The sequence below is a fragment of the Arachis ipaensis genome, chromosome B1, assembly GCF_059453495.1.
Source record: "Arachis ipaensis isolate K30076 ecotype BB chromosome B1, ASM5945349v1, whole genome shotgun sequence".
Classification (NCBI taxonomy): Eukaryota; Viridiplantae; Streptophyta; class Magnoliopsida; order Fabales; family Fabaceae; genus Arachis; species Arachis ipaensis.
The window spans coordinates 18,167,257-18,191,325 of NC_142436.1; the positions used below are offsets into that span (position 1 = coordinate 18,167,257).

Here is a 24,069-nt window from a genome sequence, read left to right on the forward strand (position 1 = left end):
TTACAAAGCGCGAAGCGTTCACACACGATAACTAAAAAGCGCAAAGCCACAAGATACAACATGAGACGTAAAATAATAATAATCAAAATATATATATATATATATATATATATATATATGTATGTATGTATGTATGTATGTATGTATGTATGTATGTATGTATGTATGTATGTCATAGAGTACTAGCCGCAGCCCGCAAAGTTTAGGCCGACTAGTCATATACAGACATAACAGAGTTTTTGAGTTAAACAACATATACAACTTATCTCTCAAAGTAGGTCTCTAAGGCAACAAAGTGCAAAGTACAAAAGTGAGAGAACTACAACATAATATCCAAAAGACAAAGAGGTAGCAAAAGATCCTCTGGTCTGTCACCATCCCACAGCTCACCGAGGTGGGTTACGACCTGCATCTGAAAAATAACAACAACATATGATATGTGAACCGGAGGTTCTCAGTATGGTAACATTTCCCAATATATAAGATGTAAGGTTCCGGGAAGCCAAAGGCAATCCTAGAACTTCACATCGATACACAAGCTTAACAAAATATATAACTTCAACTATAAACCATAACAGGGTTATCTAAATTTAGGGGATTTCTAACTAGTACCAATCACACCGCTGTATCCCACAGCCTTCGCTAACCTACCCTCCACACGATCTCATCGTCACCGCCTACCGAGCCTCCTTAAATCTAGTAGAAAACATAAGTAATGCAAACAAGTAAAGTACAAATAAAGTACATATGCAGCATGGAGAAAATTAACAAGTAGGCATATGATACATTTAGGCACAATAGAAATTAAACAAAACATACAAATAGATAGAAGATATATATGATGAATGCATGTCCTATTGGTTCGTAATATTACTTGTCAGTCCATAAATTTCAACCCAACACATTCTTTCGGATGTAGCTTTTCTGCCATACCAGGGATATAGTGCCCTGCACACTCTCATACTTAGCTCAAGGATATAGTGTCTGGCACACTTTCATGTTTAACCCAAGGTATAGTGTTTGGCACACTCTTGCAACAGAAAATGTTATCAATCATAATTCAACTAACCCAGGGATATAGTTTCCTGCACACTATCGTACTTAATCCAAGGATATAATGCCTGTCACACTCTCAACATTCAAAAAGTGTATCATTTCTTTCTGGGTTCTCAACTCATCATAACCATCATCAGTTTTCATTTTCTCAAATTTATCATCAACTATCATCACCTCTTAAGTTCTCTTAGTCATCTCCAATATAGTACTCTACCCGCTCACCCACAACTTCAGAAACTTAAGTCTCCGTCTTTTAAACTCATCCAGAAATTTACCAATTTATCTCACTAACTCATTCTCTATTATTCTTAGGGCCTAATTACTAATTAATAATCTTAAATAGTAGATAAAGAAGTTTGAAAAGTTAGAGAACCCTTGAAAAGTGAAAAAAAATTTTCAGCAAAACAGGAGCTGTGCGTACGCACACCCCTGCCATGCGTATATATGCGTTGAAAAAAATGAGGGTCGCGTACCCGAGATTCTTAACCCGAGAGGAATCCCCGCATCACATGTTAAAACTCGGGTACATATAGCCAAAATTCACATGCTCGCGTATGCAACACAATGTCCGCGTATGCGAGACCCCCAGGCAGTGGAGAATGTCCGCGCCGCGTGCACAGGTTCGCGTATGCATGTTGCATTAGACTCAAAAAAATTTTAATGTTGCAGAATTTTAGTTGTAAACACCATACTTTAAACGCTCATAACTTCCTTTACAAAATTCTATTTTCCTCAAACTTTATACCATTTTAAATTTCTTTAAACCATCTTCAATTTAAATTAAAATTCAATCAATTTCAAAAAATTGAGACTCAAGTTATGACCCTCCAAAGTTTGTTAAAAACAAGATTTTACACAAAAACATCAAGTTCTCTAGTTTCTGAATTCCTAAACCAAACCAAACCAAGACCTACTCAATTTATCACAAAACACTACCACACACTACACTTTACTCCATTGCATTTTAATCCACCCAACCTCTATTTCACTCAATCTTTCCACCACAATTCAACAAAAATCAACAATTCCCAACTCAAGATCTCCATCATCAACAATTTGCACAATTTTACTCATCATAAATATTCATCATATCTCACCATAAATCCTCATAATAATCATTATTCAATCTTAATCTCAATAAGCAACACCATTCACCAACAACAACATCATAATTCATTAATATCCTTCATCAATCATCATAATCATAAATAACACCAATACTCATCAAACATATATTCACATATAATTAATCATACACCAACATCATTCAATCTTATCTTAGGGTCAACTAGCTTAAGTGTCCAGAATATTACATATTACATAGAGGAACCGAAAACCATATCTTGACCGATTATCAATATGCATCAAAATCATCAATTGGTCACAACCAAGCTCAATCAAGCCACCAACTTAACTCCACTTGCTCCCAATATATATCACAATTATCAAGCTATACACAATTAATTCATAAAAATCAATACCTAAGGTTTTCAACTACACAATTTTACAATGGTAGAGAGTAAGCTTACCTTACCCACAGTAGAGTGGGATGAAACCCAACAAATTTCCACTAATGGGTGGCACCTAAACAACCAAAATACAAAAATCTACTCAAAATTATAACCTATTTTTTTCAAAATTATTAGGGCTGATGAATGGAGTAAAAATTTTGAGTTCTTACCTACAATACTTATCTAGGATTGATGGGTTCGGCGAGAGCTTTATGTGACCGTAAACTGTTCGCGAATTGGAGCACCGTAGCTCAAATTATGAGTGAAAGAAGGTGATGAGTGAATAGTGCTTGTGTTCTTCCTCTCCTCTCACTTGGCAATTGTGTGTGTTTGTGTTTAGGACAAATGAATGAGCTAAAAGCTCACTAAAGAGGCTTATATATGTTGAGTTTGGACCCAATTTGGGTCTAGTCTAACCCATTAACTTTTTAGCCCGTTTGGCCCACTTTGGGTCAAAAACTTTAGAATTAGCGCCTAGCTTTCAACTTTAACTATTTTCCTAAGTTTTTCTACTGATTTTATTATTCTTACCCAGTACCGGACATACTTAAGTTAGTACTGTCGGCTAAATTACCAGTACGCGTTTTTACGCAAATTTTCACAGAAAATTACATTTCCAACTCAAAAAATTCTACTGAATTCAAATTTCACCTCAATTTTAAAATTAAGACTCCTAAATTTTGAACCTACTTTGGACAAATAATTTATTATTTTATTCTAAAATCTGGTTCTTACATTCTCCTCTCCTAATTAGAAATTTTGTCCCCAAAATTTGAGTCGTTCATATACCGACGCTATCTCAGGTTTGAGCTCCTACGTGCTCTCGTCCACTCCGTATTGGTTCCACTCCATACGACTTTATCCATCATAGTCCTACCGTGTCGATGTTTTTTTCCCACACTTTTCGCTGCGCCACTCTGATTATTGGTCATTAAGAATCCGAATTACTCAGCTACATCCACTAGAATTTTTCCTTTTCCATTTGTTCCTCCAACAAAATTCTAAGTTCCATCAGCTCTAACGGCAACGTTCCTTAAGATAAAACTAAGCTAAACTTCGTCCTAGCAACATATCTAACAACTTTACACTCTTACCTCTCATCAAAGGATCCGACTCCTTCGGCTCACTCGCATCCAAAGCGAAAACTTGGCCTGGTTGCTGATTTCTACCCGCATCTTGGTTTCTCCCATGACAGTAATCCTTAGCAAGGTACCCTGGCATTCCACAAGTGTAGCATCGACCACTTCCCCTTGCCGGGTGAAAATGAGTATTACTGTTCCTCCCGAATTCCCCTTGACCTTGAACATGCGAAGAAGTGTGTCCATTTCTCTTGAAGTTTTGTCCCCTTGATTGGAAGAATTCTCCACAGTGTCGGTTGTTGTTACCTCCCTGAGTATCCCTCGCCAAAGCCACCTTCCTGGCACTTCTTCCACAACTCTTGCTTTGTTCACTAACTCTGAGAATCTTCTAATTTCCACTAGAGCCACAACGGTCATGATGTCATCCTTGAGTCCTCCTTGATACTTGATGCATTTCCATCCTTCGTAGGACTCGGGAGCTCCCTGATAAACCCTTGAAAATCTATAAAGTTCTTCGAACTTGCTGGTGTACTGTGCCACGGTCATAGACTCTTGCTTCAACTGCATGAGTACCAATTTCCTTGCTTCCCTCATCGACTCCGGAAAGTACTTCTTATAGAATAGAGTCTGAAACAGTTTCCATGGAATGTCCCCATTCTATAGTTGCATCAGTCGGCACTCCCTTTGCCACCAGTGTTGTGCCTCACCCAACAACTGATAGGCTGCAAACTCCACAAATTGATTCTCCGAAACATGTTGAGCTTGCAACGCACACTCCATGGCTTGAAGTCAGTTATCTGTTTCAGTAGGGTCCGTTAATCCTTTAAAACTTGGTGGGTTAACCTTCAGAAAGGTCGCTAACGTCATTGGAACACCACCACCCAAGCCGTTTCCCGCACCTTCTCCATTTCCATTGCCGTTACCATTCCCATGTCCCATCCTCTCCATAGCCTGAGCAGTCGCAGCAGTGTTTGCTTGCATAGTGTTAGCTAGGTTAGTCATCGCCGCCATAAACTCAACATGGTTATCATTCGACAGGTTACCCTCATTCTCTCCACGAGTATGTAGTCAACCTTGTCTGCGAGCAAGCACGGACCTACGGTTAGCAATAGGGGGCACTTGCCCCCACTCTCATTTCATTTTTTTAAACAAAAAAAAAATTATAGATATATAATATGCTCCCTTTTTAAATTTTAAATGATCCCACTACAAACAAATTAATCTCAATTATTATAATCTCCAAACTCATTTATCTTTTTATCATTTTGACTATTAATTAACCTAATTATTATTTTGACTATTAGTTAATGTAATCAGATTTAGTCTTCTTTCAATCTCAAATCCCAACCGTCACTCATTTATTCTCTTAAACCCTCTTCTTAGTTTCATATTTTCAACCTTCTTTTTCTATTCCTTATCTAGTGGTCATCTTCTCTTCATCTAAAGATAAATTTTAAATTCTCTATTTTGTTTTATATAGCTCTCTATGACTCTATGTATCTTTCGATTTCATTGTTTCTCTTTTTGATATTTTCAATTGCAAATTGTAATTCAAACAATTATAGTTTAGGTATTAATCTATTTTTTTATTCTCTTCATGAATTTGTATATTTTATTTTATTCTCTTCTATTTTATTTTATATATTTAGTGATCCTATTTATATAATTATATATTTTATTCTCTTAAAGTATTATTTTTGTCCCCAACGTTTGAGATAAGTCCTATTTGTGTCCCTAACATTTAAATCATCCTATTTGTATCCCTAACGTTTATAAAAGTGATTCAATGTTATCTTGTCGTCAATTGTACTAACAAATCATATTGTATTTTTCAATTATTCTCACTTGGATGTATTCATTCTCAATTAGGTCTCAATTGGATGTGTTCGATTTTAATATTGTACCCACTATTTGTGTTTAGGTTCAATTATGTCTCAAGAAAAAGTGAATTATGTAAATATTGCAGGGATTAGTTTCAATTTTTGATGAGCTATTTTTCGAAGTGGATCATCGGTTCTGTTTCATACATTTGTATTCTAACTTCAAGAAGAGATTTTCAAAACTCAAACTAAAGCTCATGATGTGTAATTACCGACAAGATAACATTGAATCACTTTTACAAACATTATGGATACAAATATAACGATTTAAATGTTAGGGACACAAATAGGATTTACTCCAAACGTTGAGGACAAAAATGATATTTTACTCTATTATAATAGTTTAATATCAATTTCAAAATAAAATAGCCCAAAACAAAAATAATAAAACAAAAGTTCTTAATTCAAACAAATTTAAATAAAAAATCATAAAATTATATTTTTTTCATTTTTTTTTGGTCAGTGATTTTTTTATTTATTGCTGTTGCTACAATTTTTAATTTTAACCCACTACAATTTTAATAAAAAAATTTAATTCCAACTTAAAATGGGCTTGCGACACAAAAAATAAAATAAAATAAAATAAAATGAGTTTTGATGATCCAATACTAAAACATTACTGGATTTAGGCTAAAATAAAACGAAAACCAATAAAATTTTTTTCTTCGTATTTAAGAGCTTTCAAATTTTCAAATGCAAATTTTAACTTTTTTTTTTATTCACAAAATTTTAAAATTTCATTTATTTTTAGAGCACTAAATCACGTGCCTACTCAAAAACTCATTTTAAAGATAGAAGGCAGTGAGTTCCAATCAAAACCAAAAATCAATTAGTGTATTTGCCAATTTTATTCTGGTTTACTGAGCCCACTCTTTAAATCTATGATTACTAATATGTGCCTTTTTTTATCAACTTTTATTAATAGGGAATCTTACTTTACAGTTTTCTACTTTTCCTACTTTTGATTTGAAAGGGCTAGAATGGCATGCAGCTAGCTTTAATTGAGGAAGTTAATGTTAGGTATATTTTATCTGAAATTCTGAACCAAGAGGTTCAAATATTCACGAATAAAGTCTCAAAGTTAAGCTAATTATTACTTCGGAGTTAAAGTGGTTCATCTGATTTCCTTTTCTGATGTATGGAGTAATTAACGATTTCAGATTGGATAAACATTGAAATACATCCAAAATTATCTAGGCTTGGGTGGGATAACTTAGCTGTTAATTAATTAAAATGTATTGTATGTTACGATATGGATGTCCATATATCCATTCAATGTCTACTCAGCATAATATATTCTTCCATTCAAATACTATTGAAAGCATAAACATTAAAGTATAAACGGTGCATGTTTTCTAACATATAAAAAAGTGTAATATTACATATGTATAAATAGAAGAATAAGGTTGAGGCTTTTATACACAGTACTAATAAAAAGCAAATACTTCTCCTCTCTTTTTTTCTTATATAAAGCACTTCTTTATTTTCTTTCTTCGTACACTATTAATATAATATTAATATATTATTTTTATAGTAGTATAATAGTGTTATAAATACTAATAATAGTGTTTTCTATTTATACTTTTATTTATTACTTCTTCCTTATTTATTTTACAACACGTTATCAGCACGAGACTCTGATCAAATTTTTAGGAAGACTCAGGTAACAAATTTTCATTATGTCGAAACTCTCTCATCTTGAATTCAATGCTCTTGATATATCTGGAAACAATTATTTATCATGGATACTAGATGTTGAAATTCATCTTGATTCAATGGATCTTGGAGATACCATTAAGGCTGAAAATAATGCATCCCAAAAGGATAAAGCAAATTGTAACGACCCAATTTCTGGTACGTCATGATCATACTAGAAACTGAGCGCTACCAACTTGCCTTCCTAATTATTATCTATTATTTATTATATGAGCCTGAGTCATTGTTAAAAGCGTAATTAGTTTGCGAGGTACTTTTTTTTTTTAAACGTTTGGATTAATAAATAGAATCATTCATAAGCAATTCACAAATAATAATAGATAAAACAGTTATAAACAACCACACATAAATACATCTCAAGCAGTTGATAACATTCCGTGATCCAGCTTTATTAGAGTATAGCCTTTTAGTTAGAACACCCCAAAGTCATGATTTTTCTTCGTCGTCATCTTGACGAAGGATTGAAAAATGCCTCTCACATTAAAAGATCTTGTAGATCTTTGGAAAGACCTTGAAGAAAGGTATAATCATAAAAAAACGGTGATACTTCCTCAAGCTCGATATGAATGGACGCACTTACATTTACAAGATTTTAAATCTATAAATGAATATAATTTTGCAATATTTCGAATCACCTCACGAATGAAATTATGTGGAAAAAAGATAACTGACCATGATATGTTGGAGAAAATTTTCTCAACCTTCCATACCTCGAATGTGCTCCTGTAACAGCAGTATCGAGAAAAAGGATTTAAAAAATATTCTGAGTTAATTTCTTGCCTTCTTGTTGCTGAACACAACAATGAGTTGCTCTTGAAAAATCATGAAGCGCGCCCAGCTGGCGCCGTCCCATTTCCTGAAGTAAATGTGGCAAATTACCCCAGAAGAGGTAAATGGCAAGGTTTTAATAACAAGAAAAATTATGGAAGGAAAAGGAATTATATTCAAAAGAGAGGATCTCACCAGAAGTGGGATAAAGAAAGAAATATCGGGCAGAGTAAATCAACAGAGGATAAGTGTTTCCGTTGTGGTGGAAAGGGCCATTGGTCACGTACCTGTCGTACCCCAAGGCACCTAGTCGATCTTTACCAAGCATCTTTGAAAAAGGATGACAAAGAAAAGGAAACTAATTTTGTTTCAAATGATACTGAAAATTTCACCACTCATTATGATGTATCTGATTTCTTTGAGGACCCTGAAGGAAATATTGGTCATTTGATCAATGATGGAATAGTTTAATATGTGGGATTGTGAAGTATCTATGTAAATAAATAATGTAAAGAACTTATTGTTAAGTTTTATTTTCTATGTATTTAAGTTTCAAATGTGATGTATATAAATAATGAAATATTAATGTTTATGAATTTTAAAATTATTAAATGTGTCAAATTTTAAAATAAAATTTTAGTATATAACATTATTTTGAACAGTATTTCTTAGGAAAATAATTCCGATCAAGTATTCAATTTAACTGTGCATACTACTTATTTTTATTATTTGTCTTTGAAGAAAATGGCAAGGATATATAATGAAGATGTATGCCTTGCGGATAGTGCAAGTTCACACACTATTCTCAAAAGTGATATATATTTTACCTATCTTGTGCCAAAAGAGGAATATGTTAATACTATTATTGGCTCAAGCAATGTGATAGAAGGCTCCGGAAGAGCTATAATTTTGTTTCCTGGAGGAACAAAATTTATAATAAATAATGCACTGTTATCTACCAAGTCCCTGAGGAACTTGTTGAGTTTCAAAGATATTCGCCGAAATGGATATCATGTTGAAACAATGAATGAGGAAAATCATGAGTATTTATGTATCACAACTCATGATTCAAATAAGAAAGTTATATTAGAAAAATTACCCTCACTTTCATCTGGGTTGTATTACAAGATTAGTGCAATTGAATCACATGCCATTATAAACCAGAAGTTTACTAGCCCAAATGAATTCATAACTTGGTATGATAGATTGGGTCATCCGGAAACAACCATGATGAGAAAAATTATTGAAAAATCCCATGGACATTCACTAAAGAACCAGAAGATTCTTAAAACTAGTGAATTTTGTTGTGCTGCATGTTCTCAAGGGAAGTTAATTTTAAGGCCATCACCAGTAAAGATTGGATTTGAGTCCCCTGAATTCCTAGAAAGGATTCAAGGTGATATATGTGGACCTATTCATCCATCATGTGGATCTTTTAGATATTTTATAGTCCTAATAAATGCATCTTTGAGATGGTCACATGTGTGCTTATTATCTTCTCGCAACCTGGCGTTTGCGAGATTATGGGCTCAAATTATTCGATTAAAAGCACAATTTCCAGAAAATCCAATCAAAGCAATTCGTCTTGATAATGCTGGTGAATTTACTTCCCAAGCTTTTGATGCTTATTGTATGGCTAATGGAATAAGTGTTGAACATCCAATAGCTTATGTTCACACATAAAATGGGTTAGCAGAATCACTTATTAAACGCCTCCAATTAATTGCTAGACCCTTACTTATGAGAACAAATCTTCCAACGTCGGTTTGGGGGCATGCTATTTTACATGCCGCAGCACTTATTCGTTTGAGGCCAACGAGTTACCATCAATTCTCCCCTATGCAATTAGCTTTTGGCCAGCAGCCAAATGTTTCCCATTTAAGAATATTTGGGTGTGTGATATATGTTCCCATTGCACCACCTAATCGCACCAAAATGGGCCCCAAAGGAAATTGGGGATATATGTTGGATATGATTCTCCCTCTGTAGTGAGGTATCTTGAGATACAAACTGGAGATGTATTTAAAGCCCGGTTTGCGGATTATCATTTTGATGAATCAAAATTTCCAATATTAGGGGGAGAGAATAAGCTTCCTGAAAAGGAACTTAATTGGAATGCATCATCGTTGATGCATTTAGATCCTCGATCAGGGTAATGTGAACTAGAAGTTCAAAAGATTATACATTTGCAAAGAATAGCAAATGAATTGCCTGATGTATTTTCTGATACAAAGAGGATAACCAAATCTTATATACCAGCGGAAAATGCCCCAATTCGAATTGATGTCCCAGTAGGACAAGTAGCCACTGAAGCAAATTCACGCCAGAAGCGTGGCAGGCCTGTCGGTTCCAAAGATAAAAAATCCTCGAAAGCGAAAAGAGGTAAATACTATTCCTATTGAAAAAGACATAGTAGAGACACCTGCAGTTGTCTAAAATTCTGATATAATGTTAACGCCAGAAGACGTTCAGGTACCTGAAGATTGTGAAAATGACGAGATCTCGATAAATTATGTCTTTACAAGAGAGAAATGGGACCGAAATAAGACAATTGTCAATGAAATATTTGCATATAATGTGGCATTGAATATCATGCATGAAAGTAAGGATCTTGAGCCAAGATCAGTCGAAGAATGTCGACAAAGGAATGATTGGCCAAAATGGAAAGAAGCCATGAAGGCTGAATTAGACTCACTTGCAAAACGTGAAATCTTTGGACCTGTAGTCCGTACACCTGAAGATGTAAAACATGTTGGATACCGATGGGTATTTGTGAGAAAACGAAATGAGAAAAATGAATTTGTGCGCTACAAAGCCCGACTTGTGGCACAAGGTTTTTCACAAAGGCCCGGTATAGATTATGAAGAAACGTATTTTCCTGTAGTGGATGCGATAACATTGCGTTATTTGGTCAGTTTATCTGCATATCATAAACTGCATATGCATTTAATGGATGTGGTAACAGCCTATTTATACGACTCATTAGATCGGGATATCTATATGAAAGTCCCTGAAGGACTAAAGATATCTAAACCATCCAATGAATATTCACAAGGGTTATACTCAGTCAAATTGCAAAAATCTTTATATGGTCTAAAGCAATCTGGACGAATGTGGTATAATCGTCTTACTGAGTATCTGGCCAAAAATGGATTCAAGAATGATGATATCTGTCCATGTGTTTTCATAAAGAAATCTGCATCTGGATTCATTATAATTGCTGTGTACGTTAATGATTTAAATATCATTGGGACTCCTGAAGAGATTCCAACAATTATAAAAACTCTAAAAGAAGAGTTTGAGATGAAAGATCTTCGAAGGACTAAGTTTTGTCTCGGCCTACAGATCGAGCATATAAAAGTGGGATCTTTATTCATCAAATAACATACACAGAAAAGATCTTGAAGAGATTTTATATGGATAAGTCACATCCATTAAGTACCCCAATGATCGTAAGATCTTTGGATGTGAAAAAGGATCAATTCCGTCCTAAAGAAGAAAATGAAGATATCCTTGGTCCTGAAGTTCCATATCTTAGTGCCATTGGAACACTAATGTATCTTACTAATAATACATGAACCGATATATCATTTGCTGTGAATTTACTAGCAAGATATAGTTCCTCTCCAACCAGAAGACATTGGAGTGGAATCAAACAAATCTTTCGATATCTTCATGGAACGATTGATATGGGATTGTTTTATCCCTATGGATCCAAGTCACAACTAGTTGGCTATGCAAATACCGGATACTTGTCTGATCCACATAAAGGGAGATCTCAAACAGGATACCTGTTCACATATGGTGGTACAGCTATATCATGGAGGTCCACGAAACAGACTATTGCTGCAACTTCCTCTAATCATCCTGAAATACCAGCAATACATGAAGCTAGTCGCGAGTGTTTTTGGCTGAGGAGTTTGATCCAATATATTCTGTCATCATGTGGACTGATTTATCAGAAGATAGCTCCAACTGTCCTATTTGAAGATAATGCAGCATGTATTACTCAACTTAAAGGCGAATATATCAAAGGTGATAGAACAAAGCATATTTCTCCCAAATTCTTCTTCACTCATGATCTTCAAAATCAAGGGACAATTGATGTCCAACAGATCCGCTCAAGTGACAATCTGGCAGATTTATTTACAAAGTCACTCCTAAAATCCTCCTTTGAAAAATTGGTAAATCAGATTGGGATGCGCCGATTTCGAGATATTAAATGATGTCGACAAGAGGGGGTGATTTTACTCTTTTTTCCTTGGTAAGGTTTTTTTTCCATTGGGTTTTTCTTGACAAGGTTTTTAATAAGGCAGTCCCTATCACAAAGGATATTGTACTCTTTTTCCTTCACTAAGGTTTTTTCCACTGGGTTTTTCTTTAGTAAGGTTTTAATGAGGCAATAATCCTAAATGGACATCCAAGGGGGAGTGTTACGATATGGATGTCCATATATCCATTCAATACCTACTAAGTATAATATATTCTTCCATTCAAATACTATTGGGAAGCACAAACATTAAAGTATAAGCGGTGCATGTTTTCTAACATATGAAAAAGTGCAATATTGCATATGTATAAATAGAAGAGTAAGACTGAGACTTTTATACACAGTACTAATAAAAAGTAAATACTTCTTTTCTCTCTCTTTCTTATATAAAGCACTTCTTTATTTTCTTTCTTCGTACACTACTAATATAATATTAATATATTATCTTTATGGTAGTATAATAGTGTTGATAAATACTAATAATAGTGTTTTTTATTTATACTTTTATTTATTACTTCTTCCTTATTTATTTTACAACATTGTAGACGATCTTACATGATGAACTTATGATTATTACAACTGCAAGTAGTAGTGTTTCGAAATATTTTCTTGGATGTAGCTAAATAGTTTAATTGGAATGTCTCTACTTTTTGACATAAAATATGTAACTCATATATAGTAATTAAAAATGTATAATATATATTGAATATAAAGATGAATTATGAAAAGTTACTGTTTCACTCCATTTTTGGTATATATCGATAAGGTGTCGAATTGAGTTTGTATCAAGATCTTAATTCGAAAAATAGATACGACTGATGAGATGAATTTTGCGTGGTCTAGAAATTTGCGGATAAATCCTCGTTGCAAGTATAGTTTCTAAACCTTCAAAAGTCCTTTCATACAAATGTTTTGGGTGTCACAAGTAACAAACCCCTTAAAAATTGTTAACCGAGTACTCAAACCTCGGGTCGTCTTCTCAAGGAACTGCGAGGAAGTATGTTCTTATTATTGGCTATAAAGGTTGTAATCGGGGTTTAGAAGATGAGAAGCAAGTAATTTAAATGACAAGTAAAGTAGATGGCAATTAAAAATAAATAATAACTGTAAAATAACTTTTGGCAAGATAAGGGAAATTAGAGGTCCAACTTAGTTATCTCTCTCAACTATAATAAAAGTTGAATCTAAACTCCACTTGGTCAACCTTTACTAGGGCAAAGGAAAGTCAAGGGACTAATTAAATTGACTTTTGAATCCTAATTATTTCCTAAGAAAAGGTTGGGATCATTTAAGTTCAGCTTAATTAGCAAGATAACGATTATCAATTATGTTGAGTTTAATAACTGTTGAGTTACTAAATTCTTGACCAAAACCAAAAGGGAAAAAGTAAAATTGCTGAAATAATAATGGTATGCGAAATTGCTACTCAGGTTGTGAATTGTTATTCGAAATTGATTCCCCGGCAATGGCACCAAAAACGGATGCACAGAACCATGGTCTAAACATATCTTCACAACTTCGCATAACTAACCAGCAAGTGCACTGGGTCGTCCAAGTAATACCTTACGTGAGTAAGGGTCAAATCCCACGGAGATTGTTGGTATGAAGCAAGTTATGGTCATCTTGTAAATCTCAGTCAGGCGGATATCAAACGGTTATGGAGTTTTCGAAAATAATATAATAAAATAGAGATAGAAATACTTATGTAAATCATTGGTGAGAGTTTCAGATAAGCGAATAGAGATGCTTTCGTTCCTCTGAACCTCTGCTTTCCTGCTGTCTTCATCCAATCAGTCTTACTCCTTTCCATGGCTGGCTTTATGTGATACATCACCATTGTCAATGGCTACTTTCGGTCTTCTCTCGGGAAAATGATCCAAATGCCCTGTCACGGCACGGCTAATCGTCTGGAGGCATCACCTTTGTCAATGGTTTCATCCTATCCTCTCAGTGAAAATGGTCAACGCACCCTGTCACGGCACGGCTATTCATCTGTCGGTTCTCGATCATGCTGGAATATGATTTACTATCCTTTTGCGTCTGTCACTACGCCCGGCAATCGCGAGTTTGAAGCTCGTCACAGTCATTCAATCATTGAATCCTACTCGGAATACCACAGACAAGGTTTAGACCTTCCGGATTCTCTTGAATGCCGCCATCATTCTAGCTTACACCATGAAGATTCCGATTAAGAGATCTAAGAGATACTCATTCAATCTAATATAGAACGGAGGTGGTTGTCAGGCACGCGTTCATAGGGAATGATGATGATTGTCACGTTCATCACATTCAGGTTGAAGTGCGAATGAATATCTTGGAAGCGAAATAAGATGAATTGAATAGAAAACAGTAGTACTTTGCATTAATCTTTGAGGAACAGCAGAGCTCCACACCTTAATCTATGGAGTGTAGAAACTCTACCGTTAAAAATACATAAGTGAAAGGTCCAGGCATGGCCGAATGGCCAGCCCCTCTGATCTAAGAACCAGGCGTCCAAAGATGATCCTAAGATCCTAAGATGATCAAAAAGATGTCTAATACAATAGTAAAAGGTCCTATTTATAATAAACTAGCTACTAGGGTTTACAGAAGTAAGTAATTGATGCATAAATCCACTTCCGGGGCCCACTTGGTGTGTGCTTGGGTTGAGCTTTGAGTGTTGCACGTGTAGAGGTCCTTCTTGGAGTTGAACGCCAGCTTTTGTGCCAGTTTGGGCGTTCAACTCTGGTTTTGGATCCTTTTCTGGCGCTGGACACCAGATTTGGGCAGAGAGCTGGTGTTGAACGCCAATTTGCGTCGTCTAAACTTGGCCAAAGTATGGACTATTATATATTGCTGGAAAGCTCTGGATGTTTACTTTCCAACGCAATTGAAAGCGCGCCATTTTGAGTTCTGTAGCTCCAGAAAATCCATTTTGAGTGCAGGGAGGTCAGAATCCAACAGCATCAGCAGTCCTTCTTCAACCTCTGAATCTGATTTTTGCTCAAGTCCCTCAATTTCAGCCAGAAAATACCTGAAATCACAGAAAAACACACAAACTTATAGTAAAGTCCAGAAATGTGAATTTAACATAAAAACTAAGGAAAACATCCCTAAAAATAACTAGATCCTACTGAAAACATACTAAAAACAATGTCAAAAAGCGTATAAAGTATCCGCTCATCACAACACCAAACTTAAATTGTTGCTTGTCCCCAAGCAACTGAAAATTATATAGGATAAAAAGAAGAGAATATACTATAAATTCCAAACTATCAATGAAACATAGCTCCAATCAGATGAGCGGGACTTATAGCTTTTTGCCTCTTGAATAGTTTTGGCATCTCACTTTATCCATTGAAGTTCAGAATGATTGGCATCTATAGGAACTCAGAGTTCAGATAGTGTTATTGACTCTCCTAGTTCAGTATGATGATTCTTGAACACAGCTTCTTTATGAGTCTTGGTCGTGGCCCTAAGCACTTTGTTTTCCAGTATTACCACCGGATACATAAATGCCACAGACACATAATTCGGTGAACATTTTCAGATTGTGACTCAGCTTTGCTAAAGTCCCCAATTAGAGGTGTCCAGGGTTCTTAAACACACTCTTTTTTTTTGCTTTGGACCTTGACTTTAACCGCTCAGTCTCAAGTTTTCACTTGACACCTACACGCCACAAGCACATGGTTAGGGACAGCTTGGTTTAGCCGCTTAGACCAGGATTTTATTCCTTTAGGCCCTCCTATCCACTGATGCTCAAAGCCTTAGGATCCTTTTTATTTACCCTTGCCTTTTGGTTTTAAGGGTTATTGGCTTTTTGCTCTTGCCTCTTGGTTTTAAGAGCTTTTGGCTTTTTTTTTTTTTGCTTTTTCTTTCTATTTTTTTTCGCCTATTTTTTTTTTTTGCAAGCTTTGTTCTTTGCTGCTTTTTCTTGCTTCAAGAATCATTTTTATGATTTTTCAGATTATCAAATAACATGTCTCCTAGTCATCATTCTTTCAAGAGCCAACATATTTAACATTCTTAAACAACAACTTCAAAAGACATATGCACTGTTCAAGCATACATTCAGAAAACAAGAAGCATTGTCACCACATCAATATAATTAAACTAAGTTCAAGGATAAATTCAAAACTCATGTACTTCTTGTTCTTTTGAATTAAAACATTTTTCATTTAAGAGAGGTGATGGATTCATAGGACATTCATAACTTTTAAGACATAGTTACTAATTACTAATGATCATGTAATGAAGACACAAACATAGATAAGCACACAACATAGAAAACGAAAAACAGAAGAAGTAAGAACAAGGAATGAATCCACCTTAGTGATGGTGGCGTTTCCTTCTTGAGGAACCAATGATGTCCTTGAGCTCTTCTATGTCTCTTCCTTGTCTTTGTTGCTCCTCCCTCATTGCTTTTTGATCTTCTCTTATTTCATGAAGCATGATGGAGTGCTCTTGATGTTCCACCCTTAGTTGTCCCATATTGGAACTCAATTCTCCTAGGGAGGTGTTGATTTGCTCCTAATATTTATGTGGAGGGAAGTGCATCCCCTGAGGTATCTCAGGGATCTCTTGATTTGCAGCCACATGTTCTACCACTGAGCTATAGACCCTTGAGATGAATCTTTCCATCTCCCATGACTCGGAGGTGGAAGCCTTTGTCTTCCCTTCCCCTCTTTTAGAGGTTTAGGTGCCATCAATGGTAATGGAAAAACAAAAAGCTTATGCTTTTACCACACCAAACTTAGAATGTTGCTCGCCCTCGAGCAAAAGAAGAAAGAATAGAAGAAGAAGAAGATATGGAGGAGATGGAGGGATGTGTGTATGGATGTGAGTGGTGAATGGAGAACAGAAGGGATGATCATGAATGGAGAGAGAGAGGGTGAGGTGGGTGGGGATCCTGTGGGATTCACAGATCCTGAGATGATCCTGTGGTGTCCACAGATCCTGAGGTGTCAAGGATTTGCATTCCTGCACCAATTAGGCATGTAAAATGCCTTTGCACACAACTCTGGGCGTTCAGCACCAGGTTGGTGCCCATTTTGGGCGTTCAACGCCCATTTGTTGCCATTTCTGGCGTTGAATGCCAGAACCATGCTTGTTCTGGGCGTTCAGTGCCAGGATGCTGCCCATTTTGGGCGTTCAGCGCCAGAACCATGCTCTGTTCTGGCGTTGAACGCCAGGCAGGTGCTTCCTCCAGGGTGTGATTTTTCTTCTGCTGTTTTTGATTCCGTTTCCAATTTTTATATTTATTTTGTGACTCCACATGATCATGAACCTAAGAAAACATGAAAAACAAAAATATAGTTAGATAAATAAACATTGAGTTGCCTCCCAACAAGCGCTTCTTTAATGTCAATAGCTTGACAGTGGGCTCTCATGGAACCTCACAGATGTTCAGAGCATGGTTGAGACTCTCCAACACCAAACTTAGAGTTTGGATATGGGAGTTCAACACCAAACTTAGAGTTTGGTTGTGGCCTCCCAACACCAAACTTAGAGTCTGATTGTGGGGGCTTTGGTTGACTCTGCTTTGAGAGAAGCTTTTTCTGCTTCCTCTCCATGGATGCAGAGAGGGATCCTTGAGTTGTAAACACAAGGTTGTCCTTATTTAATTGAAGGATCAATTCTCCTCTGTCCACATCAATCACAGCTCTTGCTGTGGCTAGGAAAGGTCTTCCTAGGATGATGGATTCATCCTCTTCCTTTCCAGTATCCAGGACTATGAAATCAGCAGGGGTGTAAAGGCCTTCAACCTTTACTAACACGTCCTCTACTTGTCCATAAGCCTGTTTTCTTGAATTGTCTGCCATCTCTAATGAGATTTTAGCAGCTTGCACCCCATAGATTCCCAGTTTCTCTATTACAGAGAGGGGCATGAGGTTTATTCCTGAACCAAGGTCACACAGAGCCTTAAAGATCATGGTGCCTATGGTATAAGGTATTATGAACTTTCCAGGATCCTGTCTCTTCTGAGGCAATGTCAGTTGATCCAGATCACTTAGTTCATTGGTGAACAAGGGAGGTTCATCTTCCCAAGTTTCAATACCAAATAATTTGGCATTCAGCTTCATGATTGCACCAAGAAACTTGGCAGTTTGCTCTTCAGTAACATCCTCATTCTCTTCAGAAGAGGAATACTCATCAGAGCTCATGAATGGCATAAGGAGGTTCAATGGAATCTCTATGGTCTCTGGATGAGCCTCAGAGTCCTTTGGTTCCTCAGAGGGAAGCTCCTTATTGATCACTGGACGTCCCAGGAGGTCTTCCTCCTTGGGATTCACGTCCTCTCCTTCCCTTACAGGTTCGTCCATGGTGCTTATGTCAATGGCCTTGCACTCTCCTTTTGGATTCTCTTCTGTATTGCTTGGGAGAGTACTAGGAGGGATTTCAGTGATCCTTTTACTCAGCTGGCCCACTTGTGCTTTCAAATTTCTAATGGAAGACCTTGTTTCATTCATGAAACTCACAGTGTCCTTGGATAGATCAGAGACTAAATTTGCTAAGCTAGATGGATTCTGCTCAGAATTCTCTGTCTGTTGCTGAGTGGATGATGGAAAAGGCTTGCTGTTGCTAAACCTGTTTCTTCCACCATTATTAAAGCCTTGTTGAGGCTTTTGATCCTTCCATGAGAGATTTTGGTGATTTCTCCATGATGGATTATATGTGTTTCCATAAGGTTCACCCATGTAATTTACCTCTGCTATTGCAGGGTTCTCAGGATCATAAGCTTCTTCTTCAGAAGATGCCTCTTGAGTACTGTTAGATGCAGCTTGCATTCCATTCAGACTCTGGGAAATTGTATTGACTTGCTGAGTCAATATTTTATTCTGAGCCAATATGGCATTCAGAGTATCAATTTCAAGAACTCCCTTCTTCATAGGCGTCCCATTACTCACAGGATTCCTCTCAGAAGTGTGCATGCACTGGTTATTAGCAACCATGTCAATGAGTTCTTGAGCTTCTGCAGGCGTTTTCTTTAGGTGAATGGATCCACCTGCAGAAGTATCCAATGACATCTTTGATAGCTCAGATAAACCATCATAGAATATATCTATGATGGTCCATTCTGAAAGCATGTCAGAAGGACACTTTTTGGTCAACTGTTTGTATCTTTCCCAAGCTTCATAGAGGGATTCACCTTCTTTCTGTTTGAAGGTTTGAACATCCACTCTAAGCTTGCTCAGCTTTTGAGGAGGAAAGAACTTGGCTAAGAAAGCCGTGACCAGCTTATCCCAAGAGTTCAGGCTGTCTCTGGGTTGAGAGTCCAACCAGATTCTAGCTCTGTCTCTTACAGCAAATGGGAAAAGCATGAGCCTGTAGACTTCAGGATCTACTCCATTAGTCTTAACAGTATCACAGATCTGCAAGAATTCAGTTAATAACTGAAAAGGATCTTCAGATGGAAGTCCATGAAACTTGCAGTTCTGCTGCATCAGAGAAACTAGCTGAGGTTTCAGCTCAAAGTTGTTTGCTCCAATGGCAGGAATGGAGATGCTTCTTCCATGTAAATTGGAATTAGGTGTAGTAAAATCACCAAGCATTCTCCTTGCATTATTATTATTTTCAGCTGCCATCTCCTTTTCCTGTTTGATAATTTCTGACAGGTGCTTACTGGTTTGTTGTAATTCAGCTTCTCTTAGTTTCCTCTTCAGAGTCCTTTCAGGTTCTGGATCTGCTTCAACAAGAATATTCTTGTCCTTGCTCCTGCTCATATGACAAAGAAGAGGGCACAGAAAAATAATAATAATAGAGATCCTCTGTTTTTTTTTTTTTGAGTGAGGGAGAGATGTTAGTAGATGAATAAACAAATAGAAGGAGATGAGAGAGAAGAGAATTTTCGAAAATTATTTTTAAAAAAAAGAGTTAGTGATTTTCGAAAATAGTTTTTTTGAAAAAGTTAGTAATTTTCGAAAATTAAGATTTAAAATTTGAAATAATTAGTTAATTAAAAAGAAATTTTGAAAAAGAGGGAGATATTTTCGAAAATTAGAGAGAGAGAGTTAGTTAGGTAATTTTGAAAAAGGTAAGAAACAAACAAGAAGTTAGTTAGTTAGTTGAAACAATTTTGAAAATCAATTTTGAAAAGATAAGAAGATAAGAAGTTAGAAAAGATATTTTGAAATCAAATTTTTGAAAAAGATAAGATAAGAAGATGTTTTTGAAAATATATGATTGAAATTAGTTTTGAAAAAGATTTGATTTTTAAAATCACAATTAATGACTTGATTCACAAGAAATCACAAGATATGATTCTAGAACTTAAAGTTTGAATCTTTCTTAACAAGTAAGCAACAAACTTGAAATTTTTTGAATCAAAACATTAATTGTTATTGTTATTTTCGAAAATTTGATATAAAAATAAGAAAAAGATTTTTGAAAAATATTTTTAAAATTTTCAAAAATAACTAAGAAAAATGAAAAAGATTTGATTTTTGAAAAAGATTTTGAAAAAAATGAGATTTTTAAATTGAAAATTTGATTTGACTCATAAAAACAACTAGATTTTAAAAATTTTTGAAAAAGTCAAATCTAATTTTCGAAATTTTAAGAGAGAAAAAGGGAAAGATATTTTTTTGATTTTTGAATTTTTATGATGAGAGAGAAAAACAAGAAAAATGATGCAATGCATGAGAGTTATGGATCAAAACAATGAATGTATGCAAGAATGCTATGAATGTTAAGATGAACACCAAGAACACTATGAATGTCAAGATGAACACCAAGAACATATTTTTGAAAAATTTTTAATGCAAGGAAAACATGCAAGACACCAAACTTAGAATTCTTTAATGCTTAGACACTAAGAATTCAAGAATGCATATGAAAAACAGGAAAAGACACAAAACATGCAAATGCAAAGATCAAAAAAGAAGACTTACCAAGAACAACTTGAAGATCATGAAGAACACTATGAATGCATGAAATTTTCGAAAAATACAAGATGCACATGCAATTGACACCAAACTTGTAACATGACTCAAGACTCAAACAAGAAACACAAAATATTTTTTATTTTTATGATTTTCTAATTTTTTTGGATTTTTTGAAAAATTAGTTGAAAAAGAAAAATAAGGATTCCAAAATTTTTAATATGAATTCCAGGAATCTTGCATTCTTAGTCTAAAGCTTCAGTCCAGGAATTAGACATGGCTCACTAGCCAGCCAAGCTTTCAATGAAAGCTCCGGTCCAAAATACTAGACATGGCCAATGGCCAGCTAAGCTTCAGCATGTAATTCAGACATGACATGCCTGACATACCCTTCACTCGTGTAACAGCTGATGGTTGGAAGCCTTAGTCCAAAAGAATTTAGACATGGCTTTACAGCCAGCCAGGCTTCACATGCTTCATGAAACACTAGAATTCATTCTTAAAAATTTTGAATAAAAATATATTTTTTTTGAAAACATTTTTATAATTTTTTTTTCGAAAACAGATGAGAAATTTTTGAAATATTTTTGAAAATTTTTTGAAAAGAAACCAAAAAGAAAATTACCTAATCTGAGCAACAGGATGAACCGTCAGTTGTCCATACTCGAACAATCCCCGGCAACGGCACCAAAAACTTGGTATGCAAAATTGCTACTCAGGTTGTGAATTGTTGTTCGAAATTGATTCCCCGGCAATGGCACCAAAAACGGATGCACAGAACCATGGTCTAAACATATCTTCACAACTTTGCATAACTAACCAGCAAGTGCACTGGGTCGTCCAAGTAATACCTTACGTGAGTAAGGGTCGAATCCCACGGAGATTGTTGGTATGAAGCAAGCTATGGTCATCTTGTAAATCTCAATCAGGCGGATATCAAACGGTTATGGAGTTTTCGAAAATAATATAATAAAATAGGGATAGAAATACTTATGTAAATCATTGGTGAGAGTTTCAGATAAGCGAATAGAGATGCTTTCGTTCCTCTGAACCTCTGCTTTCCTGCTGTCTTCATCCAATCAGTCTTACTCCTTTCCATGGCTGGCTTTATGTGATACATCACCATTGTCAATGGCTACTTTCGGTCTTCTCTCGGGCTGTCACGGCACGGCTAATCGTCTGGAGGCATCACCCTTGTCAATGGTTTCATCCTATCCTCTCAGTGAAAATGGTCAACGCACCCTGTCACGGCACGTCTATTCATCTGTCGGTTCTCGATCATGCTGGAATAGGATTTACTATCCTTTTGCGTCTGTCACTACGCCCGGCAATCGCGAGTTTGAAGCTCGTCACAGTCATTCAATCATTGAATCCTACTCGGAATACCACAGACAAGGTTTAGACCTTCCGGATTCTCTTGAATGCCGCCATCATTCTAGCTTACACCATGAAGATTCCGATTAAGAGATCTAAGAGATACTCATTCAATCTAATATAGAACGGAGGTGGTTGTCAGGCACGCGTTCATAGGGAATGATGATGATTGTCACGTTCATCACATTCAGGTTGAAGTGCGAATGAATATCTTGGAAGCAAAATAAGATGAATTGAATAGAAAACAGTAGTACTTTGCATTAATCTTTGAGGAACAGCAGAGCTCCACACCTTAATCTATGGAGTGTAGAAACTCTACCGTTAAAAATACATAAGTGAAAGGTCCAGGCATGGCCGAATGGCCAGCCTCTCTGATCTAAGAACCAGGCATCCAAAGATGATCCTAAGATCCTAAGATGATCAAAAAGATGTCTAATACAATAGTAAAAGGTCCTATTTATAATAAACTAGCTACTAGGGTTTACAGAAGTAAGTAATTGATGCATAAATCCACTTCCGGGGCCCACTTGGTGTGTGCTTGGGTTGAGCTTTGAGTGTTGCACGTGTAGAGGTCCTTCTTGGAGTTGAACGCCAGCTTTTGTGCCAGTTTGGGCGTTCAACTCTGGTTTTGGATCCTTTTCTGGCGCTGGACGCCAGATTTAGGCAGAGAGCTGGCGTTGAACGCCAGTTTGCGTCGTCTAAACTTGGCCAAAGTATGGACTATTATATATTGCTGGAAAGCCCTGGATGTCTACTTTCCAACGCAATTGGAAGCGCGCCATTTTGAGTTCTGTAGCTCCAGAAAATCCATTTTGAGTGCAGGGAGGTCAGAATCCAACAGCATCAGCAGTCCTTCTTCAACCTCTGAATCTGATTTTTGCTCAAGTCCCTCAATTTCAGCCAGAAAATACCTGAAATCACAGAAAAACATACAAACTCATAGTAAAGTCCAGAAATGTGAATTTAACATAAAAACTAAGGAAAATATCCCTAAAAATAACTAGATCCTACTGAAAACATACTAAAAACAATGTCAAAAAGCGTATAAAATATCCGCTCATCAAATAACAAGGTCCTTAGATGGGAAGCAATGGTAACTTAAATCAAAGAAAACAATCATAAACTGAAAATACCTCAAATTATCATTAATTCAAATAGAAATCTGTAACATGGAATAATTCATAAATTATAATAATCAATTCAAATGTTGGAATAAATAAATAAAAGTAAAAATAAAAGAACATTAAACCTGGGATCCAGAGTTACTCTTAAAAAAAAAGAAGAAATCCTAAATCCTAAAAGAGAGAGAGAGAGAAGATCTCCCTCTCAACTAAATCTAAATCATTGAAAGGTAAAAATATGCGAGCTCCTTTGAATGGGTGCATTCCCACACTTTATAACCTCTGGTCTATGCTGTCTAGACTTGGATTTGGGCCAAAAAGGGCCTCAAAACTCGTTATGAGCGTTTTCTGCAATTTCTGGTGCGTGGCCTCTGTCACGCGTCCGCGTGAGTCACGCGGTCGCGTCATTTGGAGTTTTTCCTTGCCACGCGGT

At 36.0% G+C, this 24,069-nt stretch overlaps 1 non-coding gene across 1 annotated transcript; it reads left to right on the forward strand.

Annotated features, from left to right (window-relative positions):
- The first annotated feature begins 19,341 nt into the window (after positions 1-19,341).
- Positions 19,342-19,449, forward strand: LOC148575855 (small nucleolar RNA R71). The gene has a single exon (XR_015903393.1). It is a non-coding gene; the product is annotated as a small nucleolar RNA R71 (small nucleolar RNA).
- Positions 19,450-24,069: the final 4,620 nt, after the last annotated feature.